General features: G+C 38.1%; 1 protein-coding gene across 10 annotated transcripts in view; it reads left to right on the top strand.

Moving 5' to 3' along the window:
• Positions 1–27,318, top strand: part of SDCCAG8 (SHH signaling and ciliogenesis regulator SDCCAG8) — a 173,101-nt gene that overhangs the window by 119,188 nt on the left and 26,595 nt on the right. The window contains exon 17 of one of the 10 annotated variants that reach the window (XR_013540465.1): positions 23,503–23,580. The exons of the other annotated variants lie outside the window; for them this stretch is intronic. The gene's annotated coding sequence lies outside the window, so the exon portion shown is untranslated. The remainder of the gene's footprint in view (positions 1–23,502; positions 23,581–27,318) is intronic. 10 annotated transcript variants of the gene reach the window in all.

Raw genomic sequence — 27,318 nt, 5'->3', positions numbered from 1 at the left:
CCTCAGAACAGGCTGCTTTAAAAAGTCAAGCCTCAAAATAAAACGACCACTTTTTTCCTTCTTGCCTCAGAACCAGCTCTCCTAGAGATTGCTGCTGTTCTTCAGCACTAAATTTGCAACAGTATCGAGTCAGAGCCTACCCCCCTCTGCTGGGCCTCTCAGCTGGCAAGCTAGCTCACTGTTGCTACGCAGTTTTGCCTCAGCGTTTTCCCGCCAAAACTAGGCTGCCTCAGAGCACCTTAATCTAAGTCTCCCCAGTTGGCACGTTCTTCTACTAGCGCACCTCCCCGTGAGGTACACCTAGAAGATTACCTACGCGCCTCAGACTGTCCCTGACTAGACCCCCCTTGCTCTGGGCACACTTGCCAAGGCTTTGCTGGACCGCTGGACAACTGGACCAGTCGTATCCCACACGCTGGCACCAATCAATGTGACAAACCCAGACCTACTGGGATCTATCACACAGTTACTAAGCTGCCACCAACCATTCCCTATAATAAGTCACACAGACCAGGGATGGATTTTTAAACAACAAAAGAATAAGGTTTATTTTAAATACAAACAGGGTAAATAAAACAATCAGGTGAATAAAATAAAGTAACGTGGCTTATTCTCACACACACAAGCATACAGTTTGGTTCACCTAGAACCTTTAACTTAAAGCACAGACCCTGAACCCATCAGTTCTGGCTAACCCACAGACACCTGAACTTATCAGGTTGGTACTCTGACACACAGTAGTACCCTGTCAGACACCCAGACTCCCACAACAGCTTCTTCTTCCCCAGCTGCTGCTTCGTCCCAACCCAGTGTCTCACAGTCTGTCTCAGCATCTACTCTTCACCACACAGGCATCACATATTTATACAGTACAGCCCCTCCTCCTGATGTCCCGCCTTCCACTCCCCATAGGATGGAACTTTCCCTCCAAACCCATGACAGACAGGTAACATCAGTGCTGTTATGTAACAATAGCAACTATGCTTAAGTCATTGTTAGTGACCATATATTTCAGTAAGTTAAAAAAAAATTGTATTTATAACTATATCCTCTCTGTATCTTCAGGAATAGTACTGTTGTTACAAGATAAGGCTGGAATCCAGTAGTAAGTTGCAAATAAAGAAGACCCATTGAATCAGTGGAGTTTAGTAAGAAAATTGACTCACCAGATCCTCACTGATTCAGCAGGCTTACTCTAGTTGTAACTTACTACTGAATTTCAGGCACCAATCTGTAAAAAAGTTTCCCAACAACAGAGTATTGGTTACCTTCCCCACCCTCAAGACTTGAAGATTACTTCACTACACCATCCAGTTGGGTCTTAGGAAAAGACAGGCAGCATGTTTTCCCCTTATTCAGAAACCTGCGAAAGCAGATAGGAATCAGAGCGAGTCTATTCTTTCTCCATGTTCTGGCTGAGAAGTAAATGACAATATAACAATTGTGTGGTTATATCCCATCCATAGAAGTAGTTGCTAAAAACTTGTGTTGCACTGTACTTTGGTGTGTGCTTTTTGGTGTTTTTTTTTTTTAAATCATGGAGGTTGTCTCTCCCTCCTCATGTGATTCTTCTTTGTATTCACTCACAAATCAAATCTCTTGCTTGCTGCCTCAGAGGCAGTTGACCTTCTCTAACATGCCATCTGCAGTCACCCCTACATCTGCTTAAGAAATGCCACTTCTCCAGTTTTTTCCTCTCACTGAATTTCTAAATGTCTTACTTGCTGTTTATGAATTTTGTCATTTATAATCCTTTGGCCCAATTTCCAGTCCCCTTGGTAATATTCATATCAGAATTTATTCAGTTATGTTTTAGAAGTCAAATGCTTTATAAATGGCAACATGTTTGTGTATACTAATTAATTGCTTTATGGACTTTTTTCTTATACATTCATATTCTGCTATCACTGCAAACACTAATCCTTGTGATGAAGTAGAAATGAGCTACCATTGACCAGAAGTAGGGATTTTTGTTGATTCCTGGTATTCAAAAGGCTTTTTCCTGCTTTGTTATTGTTGGCTATTTTTGTTTACTTCTTTTAATGATTTACAGTTTGTCAACAGCCCCAAAAGTAGTTTTAGTTGTGTGTTTCTTATGAGGCAGTTTTTTGCCACAAGTAGTAGAAGGTCAGGTTTAGGATTTTGCCCCTATTTGTTTCATCAGGTTTGATGAAGACAGAGATCAGTCTGTTATCACATCCAGTTGATGGGATGTCTGGTGGGCTGAGCATCAGTCCAACCTCTTTCTCTGACTGGGACACTGAGGTGTCTTATTCTGGGAAAGATAGCCTTCTGAGCCCCAGAGGGTTCAGGATCTGGCAGTACCGCCTCTCTGTTAGGTTTGAGTGGGGTTAGCTCATCGTCACTGAAGTAGCAATCCATTGAGGCGATGACAATGGAGAATAAACAAAACAGAATAAACAAAAGGCGTTTCTGATTTAATCCAAAATGAAACTGAGGATATAATATAAATCTTCTGAACCCTGTAAAAACAACAAATGAATGAAAAGCTGACTGGAAAGGTCAACATATTCATATATAATTTCAAAAGAGGATTTTTTTAAAAAAAGAAATTGAGTTAACGTATTAAAGAAAAAAAACAAAAGATCTAGTTAGAAGGAAGACTTAAGGATATTTTACCATTCTAAAAAATATTGGAAATTTATGGGTAATTTTCAGCTTTAAAGAGTTAATGTCTGATATAGAAGCACTTCAGATTGGACAGAATGTTGGTGACAATAGAGAAGGAAAAGAATAAAACATAAAAATGGTGTCTTAGTGACAGCAAGACATAGCTGTCACAGACCTCCCTGAGGCTTCTTCCATGTACTCTTAGACACACCAGAAACAAATACTTCCTGATATTTTTGTACACTATTGTCTTGGTTATTAAAAGTTTTAGTGGCACATGTGGTATGTTGAGATGATGTGGCATGGCTGTCTGTGTCTCTTTCAATTATATTTTACTTTGGCCTTGTTCTTTATGACATGTTTGGTTTGAGGGAACATGGTTTCTGTATTAAGCGCCTAGTACTGTATAGTATTATACAGGGCAACTGATAATGAAACCATACTCCTTATGCCATAGCTACTGTGTGAGCCACTATGGGAGAGTTTTGTCCAAATGAATTATTTGCTTGTAGAATTATGCATTGTCCTATAAATATAAAGATATGAATAAATGTATTCGAAATAAATAGATCAAGCTAAAGAGTTCCTGCAGTACTCAATAACACATGCTCTGGGCAAGATAGCTTAGATTCTTTGCATTTTATTGATCACAACAACAGAGATAGCCTGATGGAGCTGGAAAACCCGCAAAGATATTGGAATTAAGTGACATAGCCTTGTAGTTAAGGTTTTACAGTCACCCTAGAAGTCTGTCCTGCTCTACCAAAGCTATACTGTAGGCATGATGATGGTCTTGGTTCCACTTAATTTCTCTAAATTTGTAGGTTTCCACATATTTTCCATTGCTTGAAGAAATGATTTTTCTGCAACATAATGTTTCAAAGAAAGAACTAATTTTCCCTTCCCCCTAGTGGCCCCTTTTATGACACAGAATATGTTTAAAATATTTCAATTGTTAAGAATCTCGCTGCTATAGATTATGGTGGCCATTGCTGTTTTTCTTCTTTTTAATATGCAAAACCAAATACATTGGAATGGCAATCTAGAAACTAAACAGTGAAGGAAACTGTCTTAATCTCTTGAAGGAGGGAGTTCCACAGTTCGTGTGGTGACAGAAAGTTTCTGTGCCAAATTGTGTGGTTTTTGTTTGTTTGTTTCTTCACCTTGTTTGCATTTTACTTCCGTTTTTTTGAAGGTGGCCTTTTTGTCCTCAAATGATTTCCAGGACTACACTGCTGATGTCATGGATTTGGCAGCACCCTTTCTGACCTCACCTGGCCTATACATTCAATATGAACTTCCGTTGCTACAGTTTTAAGTTTACATCCAAATTGTTCTGAGAGCTTTGATTTTCTTGATTTTTTTTCCCAACTGACTGTTTACCATCCAGATCAGTTTTACACTTACATATATAGTGCATTTAATTTGGTAGCATTGTGGTCATTGTTTCCAACTGATTCAACTATACTTAAATGTCACACTAATTTCTGGGGAATAGCACCATGTAGGATTAAGTCTGGGGCTGCTTCCCTTCTGATGGTTCTATGACTAACTGTTTTTATGTACACTTCTCCTTTGAATTGCACAGGTTTGAACAGCACAGTTTTCATTATACATAGATTCCCCCCCCCCCAAAAAAAAAACCAATTGTGCTGCTGTTCGTCTCCAGGAAGTGACCTGTGAAAGGTAGGTCCCAGACTTACTGAGGCAGTATGGCAACCAGCAGCGGCTTGGGGGACTCCTCTCCTGGCATCTGTGGGTACATAAAAGTGAGTACACCCCTAAGTGACAATGTCCAAATTGAGCCTAAGTAGCCATTTTCCGTCCCTGGTGTCATGAGACCTGTTAGTGTCACAAGTCTCAGGGGAGCAGGTGTGATTGCTCTCTCTCTCTCTCTCAGATTGGTCATTGGAAGTTCCACATGGCACATCACGTCATGAACTATCTGAGGATCTGAAAAAACAAATTGTTGCTCTACATATAGATGGTGTAGACTATAAGAAGACTACCAAAACCCTGAAACTGAGCTGCAGCATGGTGGCCAAGGCCATATAGCAGTTTAACAGGACAGATTTCACTCAGAACAGGTCTCGCTATGGCCAACCAAAGAAGCTGAGTGCCCGTGCTCAGTGTCATATCCAGAGGTTGGCTTTGGGAAATAGATGGATGAGTGCTGCCAGCATTGCTGCCGAGGTTGAAGGGATGGGTGGTCAGCCTGTCAGTGCTCAGACAATACACCACACACTGCATCAAATTGGTCTCCAGGGCTGTCGTCCCAGAAGGAAGCCTCTTCTAAAGATGATGCACAAGAAAGCCTGCATACAGTTTGCTGCAAACAAGCAGACTAAGGACATGGATTTCTAGAATCATGTCCTGTGGTCCAATGAGACCAAGATAAACTTGTTTGGTTCAGATAGTGTCAAGCATGTGTGGCGGCAACCAGGTGAGGAATACAAAGACAAGTGTGTCATGCCTACAGTCAAGCATGGTGGTGGGAGTGTCATGGTCTGGGGCTGCATGAGTGCTCCTGGCACTGGGGAGCTACAGTTATTGAGGGAACCATGAATGATAACATGTACTGTGACATACTGAAGCAGAGCATGATCCCCTCCTTTTGGAGACTAGGCCGCAGGGCAGTATTCCAACATGAGAACGACCCCAAACACACCTCCAAAATGACCACTGCCTTGCTAAAAAAGCTGAGGGTAAAGGTGAAGCATGTCTCCAGACCTAAACCCTATTGAGCATCTGTGGGGCATCCTGAAATGGAAGGTGGAGGTGTGCAAGGTCTCTAACATCCACCAGCTCTGTGATGTCGTCATGGAGGAGTGGAAGAGGACTCCAGTGGCAACATGTGAAGCTCTGGTGAACTCTATGCCCAAGAGGTTCAAGGCAGTGCTGGAAAATAATGGTGGTGACAAAAGATTGACACTTTGTGCCCAATCTGGACATTGTCACTTAGGGGTGTACTCACTTTTTTTGCCAGCAGTTTAGACATTAATGGCCATGTGTTGTGTTTTTTTGGGGGGGCAGCACATTTACACTGTTATACAAGCTGTATCCTCACTGCTTTACATTGTTACCAAGTGTCATTTCTTCAGTGTTGTCACAAGAAAAGATATACTAAAACATTTATGAAATGTGAGGGGTGTACTCACTTGTGTGATATACATTACGTCTGGTGTGTTATGTTCAAGGTGTCTATCAGTTTGGATCCAGAAATCCCACAATATCTGGACTTCGTCATTTTCTGACACATTTTCGTCTTGATGTTCCCATGGGTTTTGGAGGCTGGCAGGTTATATTTTTGGCATAATGACCAGTGCGCTAATTTTGCCACTCTATCATGTCTAATTTTGTGATCTGTTTGTGCAGTCATTGGACATTTGGAATTGAGGTGTGGCACCATTTCCTCTGTTTCTTGAGTCAGCATTTGCTGTTAGCACTAATTCCTTGAATCTTAGTTTTCATCACATTAGTTTGGAGTGCTTGTTCTTGTGCAGCAAAAATCAAGCTTTTAGTTTCTTTCCTAATGGTCCCCCGTTTTAATCATGCCCAGGTTGAATTATGATCATGCCTTCCATCAATATTTCTGAGGTGTTGTCCATGTAGCAGTTTGTTTTTCCAGCTGTTTAATTTATTTTCAAATTGTTGTTTCTTATATTGAGCCTTTGTTTCTGTTGTTTTCAAAATGTTCTATATTTTCACCACCTTAAGTACTTTTTCTCTACTTGTACTTGTACAATCATTTAGGCTTCTTTTTTCCTCCTCTACTATCTGCTGTATTTGCAGTAATCCACGGCTTCCGATTTTTCATGGTAAATATAATCTGTCTATATCACTTTTTGAATGTAGTGTGCGATTCATGTTCATTAGGTTCTGTGTTCTTCCATCCAGGTCTTATAATTTATATTGATTCCAATCTAGTATTCCAGCTGGGTAATTGTTACAACTGTCCATGTGTTTATGGCTTTGACTGTATGTATTTCCACCATTTAATTTTGGTTTTAAGATTTTCCACAGTCTTTTGATATACAGTGGTGCCTCGCTAGACAATGATAATCCTTTCCACTGAAATTGCTGTTTAGTGAAATCATTTTCTAGCGAAAAGCATTTCCCCATTGGAATGCATTGAAAACTGTTTAATGCATTCCAATGGGGAAGAATCATCGTTGTCTAGTGAAGATCGGCCATAGGAAAGCTGCTTTGTGAACTGCCAATCAGCTGTTTAAATCGTTGTATTGCAAAGCTTAGAGTCCGAAAAAAACCCTGTTTGCGAGCGCGGAGTGAGCTGTCAAAATCGTTGTCTAGCGAAAATCAGTTTGCGAAGGAGGGACCAAATATTGTCCAGCGAAATTCCCCCATAGGAATCACTGTTTTGCGAATCACTATAGTGATCGCAAAAAGCCTATGTCTAGCAAAAAAACTGTCATGCGGGGTAACTGTCTAGCGAGGCACCATTGTATTCTCTCTCAGTCAGTTCTTTAATCTTTGTGCTCAGGATGTTATCTGCTTCTAGTATTTCAAGGTATTGATGATGATGATTCTTATAAGTCTCCGTTAACATCATCTATCATTATCCCTTGAAGATTATGGAATGTGAAGTCCACAACATCTGGAGGGAGTTCCAGAATGGGGATGCTAGCTGTAGAATCACTGTATGCTACTAGTTCTACTAGTATTCCATTTTGCATGCTGTATCTACAGTATGTTCTTTAAACTGGAGTATTCCCAACTCCATCATCTTTATTTGGAGATTTCTCAAAATAGTGTAGTACAATGCAAAGAAATTTGTAGTTCATGTACTTCATGTACTTCTCAACCTTATTTAGGAGGTCCTCTAGAAATCTCTACAAAAGTGAACTGTTCTTTCTCTAGCAACCCACTGGGTGAGGAAGGGAGAGAGAAGAGGACTGGGCTAGTCTACTTCAATTATTATACAGAAATTGCTTTTAATTACAGTGGATCCTCGACTTACAAAATTAATCCGTATTGGAACGGTGGCCGTAACTCAAATTTTTCGTAAGGCGAAGCACCATTTCCCATTGAAATGCAAAGGAATGAGATTAATTCCAGAGCAAGCCCCGAAGGCTGCAACCCCCCCAAAAAAACACCAAAACAAACAATACAGCACAGAAACATAACCCCCCCTCAACCAAAACCCACCCTGCAAAACCCACCCAGAAGTTTCTAAAAAGCAAAAAGCACCTTACGAGGCAGACTAAAGCCTCCTCCAATGGCACTCACTCCCCAGCGGATGGCGGCCGGTGACAGGCCCCAGTTGGCATGTAGGGCAGCTGAGGCAGCGGTGGGGGCCCTTACTCACAAGTAGACCCATGCCTTTGGTGGGCCTTACTCATGATTAGACCTGCACAAGGGATGGGCAGGGAGCGCACCGGCTTCCTGTGCCCGGCGGCGATCTGGAGCTGCTCCTGCCTCTCCTTCCTCCTCCTGCCCTGCAGGAGTAAAAAAGTTCCCTGTCTGCCTGCTCTAACCATTGGGACAAAAGAGCTACAAAGAAGCAGCCTCTTCACCACCAACAGTTTGAATTTCCCACCTTTTCCCCCGCCTTTTTCTGTTCCTAGATCGAAGCTCCACTCGTAGGTCGAAGCTCCACTCACAAGTCAAAGCAAAATTTTGCGAACGGAGCTGTTCATAAGTCGAAATGTTCGTAGGTAGGTTCGTAAGTCAAGGCACCATGGTACTTAACAGCACTGACCCCAGCTCTCATTGGCTTTATCCCTAACCACTGCCTTTAAATAATGTTCCTTACTATTGCGGGTCAGTGACCATAATAAAACATGATTTATTATTATTATTATTATTATTATTATTATTATTATTATTATTATTATTATTATTATTATTATTATTATTATTATTATTATTATTATTATTATACACTGCCAACATATGGCCCCTGATTGACTACTCTCTGGGAATGTGGTCCTCAACATAAGCAAGATTGCTTTCTTTGACACATCGACATTATACATTTTCTCTTCGGTCTCTTTCACTGGTTATGTTTTGCTGATATTGCATGTAGCCTGAGTTTATCCCTGATTTTATTATGATGACAAGGTTTGCTACTTGATTTGAGGGTTTTGTTAGTCGCTAATTTTGGTCATGATTGGAAATTAGCTATGCTAATTGAAAAAGCTATGTGGTTTTTTTTACAATAGATACCTGTTTCCCTGAAAATAAGCTTTAACCTGAAAATAAGCCCTAGTATGATTTTTCAGGATGCTCGTAATATAAGCCCTACCCCCAAAATAATCCCCAGTTAAGTGAAACTCTGCCCTCCACCACTGTGCAGCAACCAGAAGAAGATGATATGACTGTATTTGAATAAATGTAGATTGTTGTAGATGAAAAAAATAAAACATCCCCTGAAAATAAGTCCTAATGCATTTTTTGGAGCAAAAATTAATGTAGTACCCTGTCTTATTATCAGGGAAACACAGTATATGAATGATACTTTGCACAACCTTCTCAGATCTGGTCATAGTTACGAAACCAGCACAATTATTTGTTTTTGTTGTTGTTACATGCCTTCAAGTGGCCTCTGACTGACTACGGATGACTGATCTCCAAAATGTCCTATTCTCAACAGCCCTGCTCAGCTCTTGTAATCACAAGGCTGTGGATCCCTTTAGGTTGTCATTCCACCTTGTATTTGGTCGTCTTTTTTCTTTGCTGTTCTCAATCTTTCTTAACATTATTGCCTTTTCCACTGAATTTTGCCTTCTCATGATGTGCCCAAAATATCACATTTGATTACTGCCATGTAATGGACCTGGATGAAAAGTTATGTAATTTAATGTAATTAAAGAACTAATACTCTTTTCTTTAAAATAATTTCTGCATAAGTAAAATGAGAAGCTGAAAAGGACAAATGGGAAAAATAGAAGGAGGAGAGAATGATGTTTCTTTTCCAGCTGTTAGTTGATTCCGATAGCAATGAATGACATAATTGTCATGTTAAAACCTTCTGTATAGAGCGGAGTGGTGTGAAAATATCCAACTACTATATTTTTTCCATTAAAAATCCTTGCTTTAGGTTTTAGTAGTATATTGTTATATATAACATTAATTTGTAACATAGTGTGTGTAATCAATGCAATTCTAAGTTGAATTTAAACACAGGTCTTGTGTCTTGTGTTTCTGGATACATTTTAAACTGCGTTCTTAGTCTTTAATATATGAACTTGCTTTAATTGTATTTCTTTTTTTCCAGATTTATTGTTTGCCACCTAGGGTTCCCTTTCAGTAAATACAAGTGCAAATCATACATCTAATACAATATGGAGATGTAAATCCAAATAATAAACTATGTAAACATATTTAATAAGTGCATAATATTAATCTACATAGGCATTAATAAGGCATCATAAAATAAACAGTTGAAAGTTTACGGTGCCTTCACTCCCTTGCCATCTTCAAATCTGGATATTATTCGTATAAGGGAAGGGTATGGTTCTGATTTATAGTATATAAACATACAGTAGCTACAGTTATTACAATAAAAATAATTTGCAAGTAAGACTTCAGATTTCTTTCAATAAAACATTTAAGATCACGTTCAGTTCACCTCGTTGAAACCTTCCCTTATAAAATATTTCAGTTCAACTACTGTTTCAATAAAATATTTCAATTCAATTAATTTCTTCCATTTTAAGTATTTTTATTTTCACATAATTAAAATGACATTTTAAAGTTTTCTTTTCTAAACATTTTTCTTACTGTTCGCTAGAAAAGTAAACTAATAAAATTTGTGAACAACATCCCTGCAGTAGAAAAATTTGCCTGTCATCTCTTGGCCATCTCTCTATAAAATCCGCATGAAACATGTCCGAAGCCCTCTCCTTTCTCAGCATAGTTCCTTTCTGCACAGAGTGTATTTAAGGCCACTTTATCATGTTTTTAAAACACCAAATGGAGGTCCTTCAGGGTGCAAGTTTAGTCATATAAATGAATTTGTTTTTTATGGTTAGATCACAGTAACAACACCATTTTCACACCTCTAACTAAAGAACATAGTTAATCAAATAGCTAAGAAACATAAGAAATAAGACTTTAAAAACCATTTGAATGTTTTATTTTATCCCTAAAAGCAGCAGTTCCGCTGACTTTTAATTAAAAACATTTAATTAAAGACTGATCATTTTGGAATGCAAAAATTATTAAAACATATTATTGCCAGTTACAATTAATACTGAATAGCCACTCTTACTCAATTGCATTGATTAATAATTTCCCTGACGTGCAGTTCCAGTACAAGGTTTTATAGTCTTTGCAGTTGGTTTCACCTACTGAACAGCTATGTGCATGATTAATATTATTTTAAATAACTTCTAACGCTTATTTGATCTTTTTTGAGTACTGTAGTTCAAAAGAAAAGTCTAGAGGACTGGCATTTGGGGGCAGATGTGTGCCTATTCCTGAGGCATCAGTGGCTGTAATTTAACAATTTAAAAAAAGGTCCAGCCATCTGTGTAACAAGACAGCAAATATCTGTGCTTGTCTGTTACAATGAATAAGAAGGAATCTTGTCTAGCTTCATAGATGTTAGATTTATAAAGACTAAATGTGTCAAATGTGAACAGCATTCCATGCTGCTGGAATGCATTGGCAGCTAAGAACCTGGAATGGCCTTGCCTTAGAAAAGTACAGCTTCTTTGCATAACTCTCCTTCTCTAGCTCATATGAGCATATATGTGATTTTTTTAAAATCACATCACAGGATGAAATTACCATATTTTTCCATGTATGACACTACTTTTTCCTAAAATAATTACACTAAAAATTGAGGGGCGTCCTATACTCGTAAGCAAGCTGAGGAGAGAACAAAACCGCCTGTACCTTGCCTCTGTAAACAGGCTTCCTTCAATCACAGGCTTAGCTGCCTCCAATTAGGAGGCTTAGCTTCCTACAGTCAAGAGACTTAGCTCCCTCCAATAACAAGCCTTATGGAACTGAGGTCAGCTGATGCTGAACAAACCAATTGGAACACACCTCATTGGAGGTGGAGCCTGTAGGCTCAGATGCAACAGGGACTCATAATGTCCGACCATTCTGAGCCAAGAAGCTGAATGCTTAAAGCTAAGTTAAGATTTCTTAATTTGTGGTTAGAAAAGGGGGGGGGGGGTCTTATAAACAGAAAAATACAGTAATCATTTCTCCTTTTCCTCCTGCCTTTTTCTGTCTCCCTATAGGTAGTTATCATGATTAGATAATATTAAACCGAAGTTAAATTATTTGAGGCATTTAATTAATTGAGTTAAACTGTGTCTGAACGGGTCCAACGAATTACTATATATTTGTATACATTCTGTACTGACCATGTGGGTAACTCTGCTTAGAAAATGTATAAGGGAACTAACTATGTGTTATACATTAGCTTAGCATAGAAGTATATTGATATGTCTTGAGTAGAACTGGGAAGTAACTCTTCTTTAATAATTCACTTTAAAAATGAATTACATTCTCTAGTAATATGCAACAGAATGGGCTTGTCGACATGGGCTCATTGGAGTGGGTTGAATCAGACTAGGTAGGTCACACTAGAGGCTGAGTTGAGATCTGATATTGTCATCTGATATGCAAGTGTGATCCTTGCATCAAATGGCATACTCATCTCAAGCAACCTGATTTGGTCCATCTCCTTTTTCTCTGAAGTTCTCATATCATGACGTGGTTTAAGAAGACAGCCAATTCACAATACTGGAAAATTAAACACTTCCTCTGCTCTTCTATGGAGGGGCAGAGGAAGTTTTTTTTAAAATACAGTGTATTTGGGCAGCACTGATACATACACTGCATCACTTATAAAAATAATTGAAAACGTCTCATGGAATCTGCTCACAGCCAAATCCACCACCAGCTTGTACTGAGGATTGAGAAAAGCAAAGGAGAGTAAGCAAATTCAAGCATTTGTGAACTTTCTACTTCTTTACTGGCCCTAGGGTGTGTTACAGTGGTGCCTCGCTTAACGAGTGCACCGTATAACGACGAATCCGCATAGCGATCCCATTTTCGGGATCGCTAATGCGGAGGCATAGCGTCGGCCCCAATGGGCAAAACTCGCATAGCGAAGATCGGTAAGCGTTTCGCTTACTGATTTTTACTTTGCGACGCCCGCAGATCAGCTGTTCGGTGGTTTCAAAATGGCTGCCGGACGCCCAAAATGGCCGCGTGCAGTGTTTTCGCGCCCTCCCCTCGCTTACCGAGGGCGCGAAAATGGCTGCCGGACCCTGGAAACTTCGCTAAACGGTGAGTTTTGTGCCCATTTGGAATGCATTAAACAATGTTTAATGCGTTCCAATGGGCTTTCCCGTTCCGTTTAGCGAAGTTTTCACATAGCGAAGGTTAATCCAGAACGGATTAACCTCGCTATGTGGGGCACCACTGTATTTGCTACCTCTGCAAGCTAGACTCCTTCCCCCATTCACACACTTAAAATGGGCATGCATACTCATCACCCCCTGCCCATCTCCTGGCTGATTATTCTAAATCCCTTTTGGGAAAGCTACATGCCCTGTTCCTGCTACTTTAGGCATCAGAATGAACTGCCCCAAGCTTTCCCTATCTACCCACTCTCCTGAAGCAGACCCCAGCTGCCACATGCAACACACACCAGTGTTTTGCGCAAGCAAGCCAGTACAGAAGGGCTTGCTAGTTTCTTCTCCTCTGCTTCCCATTTACTTGCTGTGGCTGGGCAGGAAAAGGGAATTGGAAAAAGTAGGAGAAGGATTAGAAATGGTGAAAACACAAGAGAAAAGGAGATAGAAAATACTCTGGTCTATGGGAGACAAGTGGGTGTTATTATATCTTGTCCCTGAAATTTAACCATATGGCAATATTCTTTAGTAAACAATTCATCAATGGTTGCATTAATTGAATATGTGCACAATGTTGCTCTATTTGAACAGCATTCCTCCCCCCCCTTTCAATAAAATACATAGTATTTTTTTTTTCAAAGTCTGTGACTTAGGTCTACATTGTGTTCTGTATTTTTTGTCTGTACTGTGTTCTGCTTTTGTTCTGTAGTGTGAAATTTTGTCAAAAATTAACAAACATCTCTTGCAGTTTAATGTTACAACCTATCACAAGGTTCTCTTAAGATGTAGGAAGCAATACACGAGGATAGTAGATTCTTACAAATCATATGAAGTTCAGAATGAGCTTATGCAATGTCCCTTTCTGCCCTTTAGTGGTATGGAGGTTGGTTGGTTTTGAGAGCCTCTAGCACCATGGGCTCCATATGCATATGAAGGTCACTGTTTTCAGGGATTGTTTTACCTCAATGGTTTGCTTTCTTAAAATTTATAGTTAGAGAAATTTCATTATTTTATAGTTCATTATTCTGATTTTCTAATTCACATTTTAATACTAGATAAAAAGTAATAGAGTCAACATCACAGACAGACATGCATACACAGTGCAGTATCTGAAAAAAAAATTAAATTTAGTGGGTGGTCAGCTGCTTGGAGGCAGTACCTAAAATTGAGAAAATATAGATTGCCTTAAATATAAAGTATTTTTTAAAGTGTCTCAAATTCAGTAAACAGCTTTAACAATATCAAAATAAGTTGTATGAAATTTCTACAGTGTAAATTCCTTTGCAGTGTTAGGAATATCAGGAAGTCAGTGATGTTATTGAATATATTGAATTGCATTTAATTACATCAAGTGTCCCATTCTCACAATCTGGAAGAGTTTGAAATTATCTAGAAGTGTTAAAGTTGGCAATTCTGGATTCTTCAGCTTTCTTTTGTAAGCTACTCAAGAAATTACCAAATTACCATTGTTATGACAAGCAAAAGTGTTCTCATAAAGATGCACTAGTTTTACTTTAGCATAGATACTAGCTAGAATCCATCTGTGGATTTCAGTCAAAATGTAGTAGTCAACCAATGTCTCTGATATTATGTGATTTTATCTAAATAATGTATTCTTATCTTCCTGGTCACCAACTGTAATAAATTATTATTATTATGTCAGTCAACACTTTTAGTTGTGAATTGCTGGAACTTAAAAAGTGAGTGTAGGCCTTGGCTGTCACACATTGAGTCATGCAACTGGTGTGTGATAGCAAATGCCTATGCTCACTTTTTTTCTTACAGTAACTTACAGTTGACACGTACACTAATAGAATTACATTGGCAGACATAACAGAATTCTGGTCACTCGGTAATAATTCTGAAAGGATCTTACTTGCTGTTTTGGTTACCATGTTTCTAATGATATAGTTTGTCTTTCAATAGTACTTTAATATCTGATTACTGGCAGCTGTCTAATTTTCTCCATTTCATATTGCATATGTGTCTCTTTATTTAAAGTTCAGTTTCTGTGTGATTTCAGGGTGCACAGTATGATAGAGTGGCCTTAGTAGCCAGATGGGTGGAACAATTGCAGCTGAACTGCTGTGTGGGCTCTACCTCTGATTGCTACTTGCACAGTATTTATATATATATATATATAAAGTTATTCAGATCTTTCTTTTGGCCTCACATGAACTTTAGTTAGCATAAAAATCTGATTAACAACCGATTTAGCAATGCAGTTTAAATGGCACGTAGTGTTTGGTCCCAGATTTACCTGAGGTGTTCTCTGCTGCACAAAGTACTTGGAACTTTTTTCCCATGTAAAGGGCTTAAAAGAAGTACAGGTGGGTATGACATTCTGTTCTATTGCGAAGAGGTGTAATTTTCACTACAGATTGAAATCACATACTGTACTTGCTATTAACAATTACATATTTACAATGAGGACTTGTATGGAAGTTACATAAACAGTTTTAAAATTCAAATTAAATTGGAATCTCAGCAAATGATGACTACATGCAGCCTGATTAGTGAGAATACAAAAGGAGGAAGGAACTTGAATCGGCTTACTTGTTGGTTCTTTTGGCAACTTACAGTATTTCATATCTTCCACTGCTGTTTCTTTGTACTGCTTTTGTTGCATTTTAGAAACTATTCCACCCATCTTGTCACTATACAATTGTTTGGAAATTCAGAATAAAACTCCACAGATGTTATGTGCCATCAAGTCACTTCTGATATGTGTGATGGTTACATGAGTTAATGATCTCTAAAATGTCAAATCATTAACAGCTCTGGTAAAATCTTGCAAACCATCAGCATCTCATTTAAGGTTGTTCTCTCTTCATACTGCCCTCCCCTTCTTAGCAGTATTGTCTTTTCCAGTACATTCAGCTCAGGTCTTGCAAACTAAAAGCTGTGGCTTCCTTTCTTGAGACAATATGTCTCATGTTAAGCCTTCCTCTCTTCCTACTGCCTGCCCCCTTTCCCAGCAGTATTGTATTTTCTGGTCAGTTTTGTGTTTTCATTATATGTATATGGTAGGATTGCCTCAGTTTACGCATGTTTGCTCTAGCAAGAGTTCAGGCTTTGACTGATCACCCATTTGTCTGCCTTTCCTGTGGTATCTATAAGTCTTTCCTCCAACACTACACTTAAAAGGAGTTGATTTTTTTTCCTCCATCTTTCTTCACTGGCTTTCTAGTATGGATGATTTTAAATTTGGTTTCCAGTGACAATCTTTACTAATTCCTCTTTTACTAATGCAGCTTACTTGGAGCCCCCCCCCTTTTTAAAGACAAGGGGACATCTTTTGGAAAACGTGCATACAATATGTTTATAGCACTTTTGGTTCAATTCAGCTTTTCTTCCTCAGGTTTTCTACTACAAGGAAAGGGTTTAGAAACTGGAAAATAGCTTTCTAGTTTACCGTATTTTTCGGACCATAAGATGCATTCCCCCCCCCACAAAACAGGGGGGTGGAAAGTCTGTGAGTCTTATGGAGCGAAGAAAACAGATTATATTTTCCTGTTTTCTTCTCCTAAAAAATTGGTGCGTTTTATGGAAAGGTGCGTCTTATGGAGCGAAAAATACGGCACATTCTCTGGAGTGGGCATGACAAAGTTAGGTTACCTGAGAGGTTAAGGGATGTATTTGGGTAACCTAAAACCTATTACAATTTGTATCATGTTGGTTAATATGTACTGTGATAAGTCAGTATTATCCGAGTTGAACATTTCAGCTTAGTTACCAAAAATGGTGAAATTAGACATGTATGAAATGGCTTTTGAAAGATGAGATTCAATCATAGTTGGCTGTTAAAATGTTACTCTTGTGTTAACAAAATCTAAAGAACACTGAGATATCTAACATTTTTGGAGTTCCATTTTTAATAGCAACAAGGCTTTCCAGGAAGTGCATTTCTGTGGGATTACTGCATTTCTCGTGTGGCTGAAATCACTTGCCCTTCGGCTTTATACCTCACAACACACCTGAGGCAAGCAATAATCCCCAGTAAACACTGCCTGCCTCGTCGTATTGCTTAATTATTATACTTATTTAATGCTACTTAGAACATTGTCAGCTGTTGAGGAAAGGTAATTATCACTAGTCAAATGACACACACTTTTTTGGCTGCCTTACGGATACACATTTTACTGGTACCTTGATACATAATGAAGCCTGATAGCAAAACTTTTGCTTGTCTGTTCTTCAAGCCCCAGCTGTTTCCCTGCTAAATTCATCCCATCTGTCTCCCCTTCCGTAAGGCTGTAGGCAGTATAGCATAAGTACAGAAGCAGTTCAGTGCTATTTTGGATAAACATAGCTGAAATTTGAATCCTTGCCATTTGCAATGCACACATTTTGTTTTAGTGCTGTAAAGAGAGCTGTCAAAATAAAAACTACATAGATAATTCACTGCGATGAAGTAAAATGTAAGAAAGATTAAAGAGGAATATACATGCACACATACTCAGTATTGATATATGCTGACTTGGGCAATTCATGACCTCTTAATAACATTGAATCTTAAACATATGTCATTTTGTACAAAAAACACTAGACTTAAGTGATTAGGTTATGAAATATATTATTCCCAACGTTCAGGTATTTGCAACAATATATTATGTGCAAGTGAAGTGTAGGATGTTCTTTGGGCTTTCCTTCAGTTCTATAATGGACTGGAGTAACGGGCATCCAATCCAACATTTCAATATGTGTTTTATTGTCCCAGAAAATGAGAAGCATTAGTTCCTGTCCTCCCAGCAATTGATACATTACTTATTATTGTTTCATGATGTTAGATGTCTGATGATGAAAATCAAGATCTAGCTTTATTATTCTGTCCTGATTTGTAAAAGCTCTTAACTGTATGGCTATTAATTTCCATTTATTAACAATAACATAGTTTCTTTACATATGGTTGGCTTGTGATCACATATTAATTGTATAAATTTCATTTCTTTAAATACTTCTTCCTACCTGAAGCATAAAAATCCACCAGATGTCATATGTTCACTGAGTAGTTTTTCAGGTTCATGGTGATATTTTATTTCTTTCAAAATCAACGTTGTTTTGATTTTGATCCAGTATAGAAATACCCATTTTACATCTGACATTTCATTTGTTTAAAAGAAATGTCTCAATGGACTTTTGCATGTAATAGTTTACTCTCCATTTATTAGTGGTTGAAGTATTTATTATTCTGTGTGTTTGAACATCACTTTTCTGTGCTTTCAAAGGTAACCAGGCGATCCAGTTTTCCTAGGATGGTAGTGTAATATTTTGAAAGGGTCTGTATAACTTGGGAATCCCCTTTCTCCAAGATGGGTTCATATGCCTTCATTTTAGCGAAAGCTTGATGGACATGTCTGAGATCATGTCTGAGATCACCACTGCACCCAGTGCACTAGTCTGAGTGTCAATATACCCATTTATGAACTCATTTCTCCAAGGCTTGATTTCTATCCAGTCATTTAAGCAAAAGCTTTAGGGTTATACTTAGGATCATGATAGGAATTAATGCCAATGCAGTGGTGCCTTGCATTACGATGTTAATTCGTTCCAGCAAAATCGCTGTAGAACAAAAACATCATAAAGCGAAATTAAAAAGCCCATAGAAACGCATTAAAACCTGTTTAATGCATTCCAATGGGCTTAAAACTCACCGTCCAGCGAAGATCCTCCATAGGGCAGCCATTTTCGCTGCCTGTCTTGCGAGGAATCTGCCCCTAAACACAACGGGGAGCCATTTTATTTACCCGGCGGCCATTTTGAAACTGCCGATCAGCTGTTGGAAAATTGTCGTTTTGTGAAGAATTGGTTCCCGAAGCAGGGAACCGATCATCGTAAAGTGAAATTCTCCCATAGGAAACATCATTTTGCAATCGCAAAAGCGATCGCAAAAAGTTCATCGTAATGCGATTTCGTCATTAAACGAAGCTATCATAATGCGAGACACCACTGCACCCAGTGCACTAGTATGATGAGTTACAACACTACTTCTACTTTATGTAGGTTCAGCTTAGTGCCCATTCTCTGATCCTGTCATTCCAGACCATCATGGAACCATAATTGTCCCAGCTTATCCATTATTCTGCATTAATTGAGAACCTTCAAAATGTTGCAATTTAACACCACCATGAACAAAGAAATCTCTGCTGGGAAATGCAGATTTCACTTTTGATGAATGGAATTAGGGAAACCAGAGAATTAGGGTAGTCCTAACAGCAGACAGCTGAAGATAAAGCAGTGATGCAGAATATTGTCTAAAACTGTCTTTTTTACATGTGACATTAGAGGCTAAAATAGCCTTAGTATGAAGAACAATGCCTTTATATGAAGAGATTGCTCTTCAAAAACACATATGCTCTTCAAAAACACATATGAACCCAAAGTTTTGACTGCTGCTGCATCCAATCATGTAACATCTTCATCTAACCAGAAATCTCCAAATGTTCACAGTGTCTTCAGTTAACATTGCAGTATTTTGCAAACACAGTTTGATCAATTAATCCTGGTTGTAATTTTATGAGAACAAGCATTATGAATAGCTTGTTTATAATATGCAGTTCTTGTTGTTTTTTTAAAAGTCCAAATCCATATTGGTCTCCTATATTTAAGGTATGTTTTAGGTATATGGCTAAATCTTTTAATTTATAAGTTGATATTTTTTGATATATGAGTAATTTGTCTTTATTACCAATGATGCTGTGCCTGTAATACTGTTTAGCATATTTAGCTAAGTACTCAGGAAACAGCAAATAGAGCAATATAGTTGAATAAATAAAATATCAGAAATTATTTAGTAGAAATTATTTTATTGCTAGATTTTAAAATATTTATATCTAGACTCATAATTTAGGCGCTAAAATAGTAAAGCCTTTAAAAGGCTCTGGATTCATGGAGGGCATTTCTTCATCCTCTCCATGTAGCTGCCCTTTTACTTTACTTTATTTAGTCTTATACTCCGCCCCTCTAGACAAAGTCTACTCATGGCAGCTTACAAAAAATGATAAAATACAATTAAAAATATACTTACAAAAAACATAATACAATCAACCTATCATTTTGTTCTTCCCCTTGCTTCAAGGATAGCTGAAAGCCCCCTTTTTTGTTATTTTTAAAGTATCTTGTACATCTGAGCTTTAGCACTTCTTCCTACAATTATTGGCTACCCATTTGTTCATTTTCTTGAGAAATGACTCTCTTCCCATTTTCTTTATTTTCCTCTTTTAAATCTCAGCTCATCTGGAAGCTCCTTGTGCAGCTACACTTATTACTTTTAATGCCTCCTACTTTTTTTTCATAGGATTTCATGTGTGTATGAGAGAGAAGGGTTCTTCTTCATGAAATGTAGACAGTGATCAAAGTGACCAAATCTCTCCCAACAATACGGTCATCACAACCTGTTGTTTACTTCCAGTCATTACCTTCAATAGGTAGAAGTGATAAAAAAACAAATATTCCAAAGTACTTCGCATAGTCACTCTCAGTACACTGAAGGCTATGTCAGACAGTATGATTTGTTTCCATGTGGAGCACTGGACAGTAGGAGTTGGTAAGTCTTGATAAGTTTCTGTGTCCCATCCTGGATCTTTACACCATAATATGTTGCTAGCTATTCTGTCAGGTCCACAAAGCACTACCTTTATTTTCTTAGATAGGACCTACCACCACCACATTTCTCTTCTTCCTTCTCCGGGAACTGGCAAGAATAATTTCATCAGATTTATGATTGCTATTTATATTCCACTGGCCCAGAATCTTGTGACTGGTTTCCCTGTTCTAGAATCAGCATTTCATTAGGGTTTCATGTTGATTGTGTAGCACCACCAAGACAGCATGCTTCCGAGAAGTTTTGCTTCTCTGTGTCATATTCCTCCAAGTGCTTGCCTCCTGTATGTGATGGGACCAAGAAGCATGCAGATGTGTAGTGATCAACAGATCTGTGATAGAAATACTCTGATTATATAGAGTGTGTAGTTGCATTGTAGTATCTTGAAAGTTAACTTGCTAGTGTGTGAAAATTCTCATAAGCAAGTTTCCTGGGATGACATCACTCTGTTTCAGGCAAAGAGAGGATTTTAGGGAACAGAAGCTGAAGAAACTTTTTTCTAACCTATTTTGAAATTCTGTTTCTACATCAAACATGTAGAACAGTAGCATTTACGACTTCCGGCTTGACACCGCGACGAGACAGCAGCAGGAGGACAGAGCTCTGTCCCCTGGGCTGAAATTCTGACCTGCTTGGGACACCAAACGGTGTCGGAACCACCCTGGAGGGGTGGTGAACTGGGGGGGGAAGTCTGTTGATCATTGGGGAGCGGCAGCCACCCCGTTCGATCCAGGAAACTCCCTAATCAGCCAACGGGCAGAAACAAGCAATGTTTGCTTGCCAAGTCGTCGGTAGCCGACTAATGAGAACAACAATCAAGCGATATAACATCAGCGTTACTACGGGTGACATAACTAATTGCTTCTGATTACCCCTGGACAATACAATTCCTATTTATAAGGGAAAGAACCTTCTATCACTCTCATGAATTATTAGCGGCAGATAATCTGGAGAGAGGATAGTTGATATGAAAACAATATTATGAAGATTAATTGGAATTAACTACTGTACTCATTCAAATACATTTAAATACTTTAAGAACATAATTTGGGAATTTTCTCATAAGTTATTATTAGACAAGTTTCGATGCATGTTCCGACTCTTGGTTTGTCTACCTGAACTCTTTTGGCGTAACGCCTAGAAACACTGACCTTGAACATTCCTGTTCATCTTCCTTTGATTTTTTTTATGCTCGGCTGGATAAAATTAACCCTGAAGTGCTTTTTTCTTTAAACTGCACTTTGGCCCAAAGTAAATCTTTTGGAACTATCGCCAGAGACTTGGAATTTTAGTTTTTGTCGATGCAGAAATGTGGAAATTAGGCTACCAGGACATGGCTACAAACACAGAATTGAACTGTAAGGCTTGGCGCTTCTGAATTTTGGTCCAGGCCTACTTAGCCAAACTGACTAGCTGGCATAAATCCGTGGAAACTAGGACATCTGGCCACGGATACAACTACTGCATTCTACATTGAATTGGACTGTGAGACTTGGGGACCTTGAACCTTGGCTTAAGCTGGTGGGTGTCTGGAACAGAATGGCACAAGGACAATTTTGGGAGGAAACAAAATCTGCTCTTCAGACAATACTAGAGATAGTGACATCCCACTATCAAGAGGCAAAATTATCCAATCGACATCGGGAAAATTATAGTCAACAAGCAGTTGGGAATAACGAAGAAGGAAATGTGCCAGATGATGTAGACCAATCCAAAGAGGAGCCGGAGGAAACTAACCTAAAAGAAACCTCAACTTTGGACCAGAGGAGAGTACTAAGGGAAGACAAGGGGACAAAAACAGTAAAATTAACCAAAAAAAGCCTGGAAAACTCATCGAAGATAGACCAGGTGCTTAAAGAGCTAGTGGACATAATCCAGATGCACAAAATAGTTTCAGAGGGCATGAAAGATGGCATAATGCTTAGAGATACAAGAACACAAAATGAAAATAGGGAAATGAGAGAGGGAATTACTTAGAAAGATGAAAGGGAAAAAATGAGAAGGGGCCCTTTAATGCTGGAAAACATGTATATATTTAACATCGAGAATTGTAAAAGGGTATACTGTATTCTTTATATTAAAAAGTAGAATTAAATTGAAATAAGGGAGCCCTAATCAGGATAAAGATGCAATATGGTGGTCTTTCATTTTAGGTAAACTAAACTAGATATAAAGCTGGAGTATGGACCTGGAAATACCTTTAATAAGAATGTTATTAGAAGACCTGAGAATATTGTATATTAGGAAAGTAGTGTTATGATAATAGCCATACTATATATCAAAATATGTATATGAATGGTTTGAATGTTTGAAAGATGTTTGGAATCTGGGGGATAATTGGGAAGATACTGAGATGTAAAAAACAAATAACTGTAAGCAAATATGTAACACAATGTTTGACAAGCACAAACTAATGTAGATAGGTTGAAAAACTAATAAAATGTTTATTAAAAAAAAACAGTAGCATTTACAAGATGCAAGTCTTCCCTAAATCTGAATTAACTGTGGGTGAAGACAGAGTGGCAGTCTTGATTACCAGATGTGTTATAACATTATCAGGATAATATTCCCATTGTCTTTTAGTACATCTTTGTGGGGATATTAGTATTTAAAACCTCATATCTCTGGCTGCCAACTTGGTATTCTCTAGGAGGTTATCAAAGGATTATGTATTTTTGATTCTTGCCAAGTATTAGGTAGTTCATAGTGCAGCCAAATTTAGCTCTGTTGCTAAATAGTGAAGGCAGCACAACTGAAGAATATATTCCTAGACTTGTAATCCATCTTTCATAGCATGTTGTCATATAGCCCTTACATAATCCAAGCTATCCAGACACTGTATTCTTTGAGAGATGTTGGACAGAGTTTCTCATCTGAGGAAAATGTAATCTGACAAATCTAAATGTTAACTACATTATTATATTTCAGAAAGTGTTGAAGGAATGAAATAAAATGTACAAAAGGATCTTGAGGAAGTTTGGTCATTGGGATAAAAAATCCTATTGGGTAAGACATGAAATATTAAGTTTTTTTTTAATTATTCTAAAATATATGTCTTTCAGAAATGGTACACTTAGAAATAAATTAGAGGTTTATCCTTTTTTTATCCGAAAAAGTCAGCTATTTGTTAATCAGCAAATATTAAAAAGGGGCACAAACACAGACATTTCTAGACTTTCCTGGATGTCTTTGATTTCAGCTGATTGCAGAAAAATATTTCTCTATGGTAGCCCTACTTAATATTTGCTGATTCTAAAGTACTGGTTTCCAACCTGCGGGTCATGACCTCCAAGGGAGTCACAGAGTATTTTCTGAGGGGGGGATGTCATTGCAGTTATTTTTAGTTGCAATTTTTAAAATATTTATTATATTAAATATGGTATACATAATGCTGTTTTATTTTATTCTTCTTGGCCTACAGATGGATAAATTTAATCGGAAACAGAATTGCAGGCAATCTTGAATTCTTAGTTATTTCTGTTCCTCTTTGTGTGGATTTTCCTTTTATGCACACACATCAATCCTATCCCTTCCAAAAGAGCTGCTCTCATTTCTCTCTGCTTTTCCACATCTACCTTTGGAGGACTTATGTCAGCCCTTTGCACACAAGCATTAGCCTGACTCAAAAAGGCCTGAATGAGGCAAGTGCATGGTGCTCACTAGGAACACTGATGCCCAAGTTGGTGATAGGATTGAAAAGTTGTTCACGGCAGTGCCACCTTTAGCTCTCCCTGAGTCTCGCACTCTTCCAGGTGTGGCAAGTGGTGGCACAGTGAAGGGAGAGGGGACCTGGGCCCCACCAGAGTCATGGAAGACAAAAGGGGTGGAAAGTTGAGGGAGGAGAATTGGTAAGGGGGGCATGGGGTATGGTTGGGTGTTTCATTTGAGGGGGAGAAGCTCTTTACTGAGGGAACTTTTGGTGGGAAGGAGCCATGAAGGGAGGTTAGTTTCCACACCCAAAAAACTAAATTGAACTAAAAGTGTATTGACATTTTTTCTTCTCAAATTTATTTGATAGGGGCAGATTTACAGCCCATCCCACATTATGTATTATTACATTAATATTAACATATTGGATTTGAATTATGGAGTATTCTGAAAAGAAACTATTTTCATGTGTTTTTTTTCCCCCAGTAAAAATGTCTTTCTATGTAAATGTGGTGCAGGGCTCACAGATTACCTGGCTTTTATAAAAGAATGTGGTGACTCAAAAAACATTGGGAAACGCTGATCTAAAGAAATAGGTTTTATTCACTCCTAATCTTGTGAAATGTTACCTCCTTTTGATTTTAGTAGGTCTGCTCTGGTGATATATAAATATGGTAACAACATATTTTGGAAACTATCTTTGTAATGAGAGAGGAAACATGCAAGGAATTGTAGATGGAAGTTTCTAGGATGTTCGTTACAAAAGAGATTGAAAGCCACAAAAAAATAGGAACTTGGAAGTTATTTATAAGGACATTTTTACACACATCATTAGTGGAAACACACAAACACATACTTTCTCTCTGGCTGCCACCAGTTGCTGAAGTTGGCTACCATCATGGTCACCTATTTCTTGCTATGTGGATTAATTGTTCTCTATTAAGTCTCAGCCAGTTTTTGATGCCTTCTGTCTCTTCCATGTTTACCCTTGATCTTCCCTTCTATGGTGTATTGCAATACATTATATTTATTTTAACAAATTATATGTCCAGAATGTGAGAGCTTGTATTTCTTAACAAACTCTATTTCTTTTTGTTTGCCTCTGATGAAATACTTCATTCATTCTTTATTCTATCAATTTTTGCGATGCTAAAGATTCTTTTGTATGCTCACATTTCAAAATCATTTATTTTACAGAAAACTAGATATGACAAATGAATATATAAGTATTTGAATCTCTATATAATACTTCAGGTGCCACTATGTGGAAATAGGTTTTCACATGTTTCTAAGGGAAACGGGTTAGAACTAGAACTGTGCTGTAGGTTTTTAAAAAGCGACAGATTTTAACTGATTTGGTACAAGAAAAGTTTTGCACAGTAACAGCTTAAGCGGCATCCAAATCGCCTTAACTCATCTGTGGCAGGGGTTTATTAGCACAAAGTTGCTAGAACAGCATGAATGTTCCATTTGTATATGCCTTTGTAGTTTGCACACCACACATGCATTGCATAGCTGTTTGGAGTAAGTATGGCTCTAACTATTTGTGAAGACCTCTGGACAGAGGAACTTCACCAGCCTTTGGTTAGTAACATGACTGTGTACGTAGACCACACAAAGTGTCAGGCAGCAGTTAATTAATCTAGTGCCTGGAAAAGCCAACCACTTCAGGCAGAGGAGTTTGACCAGTCTTGTGCAGCTGTCAGGAACTTATTTGTGCAGTCCTGAGAAATTAAATTGCTTCTCATCCCCACCTGACCAGGGCAAGCAACAGTCTTAGTACTGAAAACCAAAGAGAAAATATGTCAGTTGGAATGTAAAACTGCAAGAACAATGGTAACTGGTGCAATTGGACATAGCACTCTGTCCAATTTATAACATCTCAAAGTGGGTATAAAACATGAAAACTAAATGCCTACATTTCATAATTTTAATGGTAAGACAGAAAGCAGCTTGTGGAGATTTTGTAGAAAATATGAATTGGGAGCATGAAATAAAGATAGGAAATGATGTAATTTTATGAAGAAACTGTAGTGATCAGTGCCACATTGAAATTTCTTTTGAACCTTTGAATTGTAGAGCTGGAGGGAACCCTATGGATCATTGAGTCCAGCCCTTCTCAAAGAGGCATAGTGGGGAATTGAACTCCCAACCTTCGGCTTCACAGCCTGAGACCTATGCCACAGCTATCCATCAGTTATTTCCACCAATGAGATTGTATACATGGAAATCCCCACAAGATGGCACTGACAGCAATATTGTAAGAAACCAAATAGATTATATCCTAGTTAATCAGAGATACCAAAACAATGTTAAGTCAGTGATATACCCTGGAACTGATGTAAATTGTGATCATATCCTATTTTCACTATAATTTGTCTCAAACTAAAAAAAGTTGTGTTTTTTTTAAAAAAAAGAAGTTTAAAAATTAAAACCGCTGAGTGATGCAACTGTAGGTGATGTTGTTAAGGAAAGAATTCATGAAAGACTCATAAGAATCACACTCAGGTCAGCTATAAAGGCTATTTGCTCTAAACTGAGACAGGTATTAGTAGAAGTGACAAATAGCAACTTGATAGAAATGAACAGAAATGAATGGCAGAACAAAATGGGGGGGGGGAGAGAATCCACAACTCCTTTAACATGCACTTTCTTCAGCATCATAGTGAAGAAATGACAATGCACAACAGTTATACATAATAATTCTCTGATACATCATGTCAAAGGTCAAATCATAGTCTGCAGTGAGCACATTAGTGATCTATTTCAAGATAACAAATCAATAGAATTTGTTCTACCAGTTGTTGATATGGGACTAGAAATAAAGAAATACAAAGTGCAAAAAAGCAAAAACAGAATTCCTGGATTTGATTATGTTTTCTCAGAAGTATTGATGCTAATAGAAAATAAAAACAAAGACATATTGATGAACCTTTTCCATCTGATCCACAGAACAGGAATCAATCTTGAGATCTGTCTCAGATTGGCCTTTTTAAACATTACCCCAAAAGGAAAATGCCAAAGCTTTCAGTTATCACAGAACAGTAAGCTTAATAAGCCATTTGGGAGTACTTTCTGGTTCTGATTCTCTACCTG

Source organism: Pogona vitticeps, chromosome 1, assembly GCF_051106095.1.
Source record: "Pogona vitticeps strain Pit_001003342236 chromosome 1, PviZW2.1, whole genome shotgun sequence".
NCBI classification, from domain to species: Eukaryota; Metazoa; Chordata; class Lepidosauria; order Squamata; family Agamidae; genus Pogona; species Pogona vitticeps.
The sequence above is the reverse complement of the archived record's forward strand: the minus strand, read 5'-3'. Positions and strand labels throughout refer to the sequence as shown.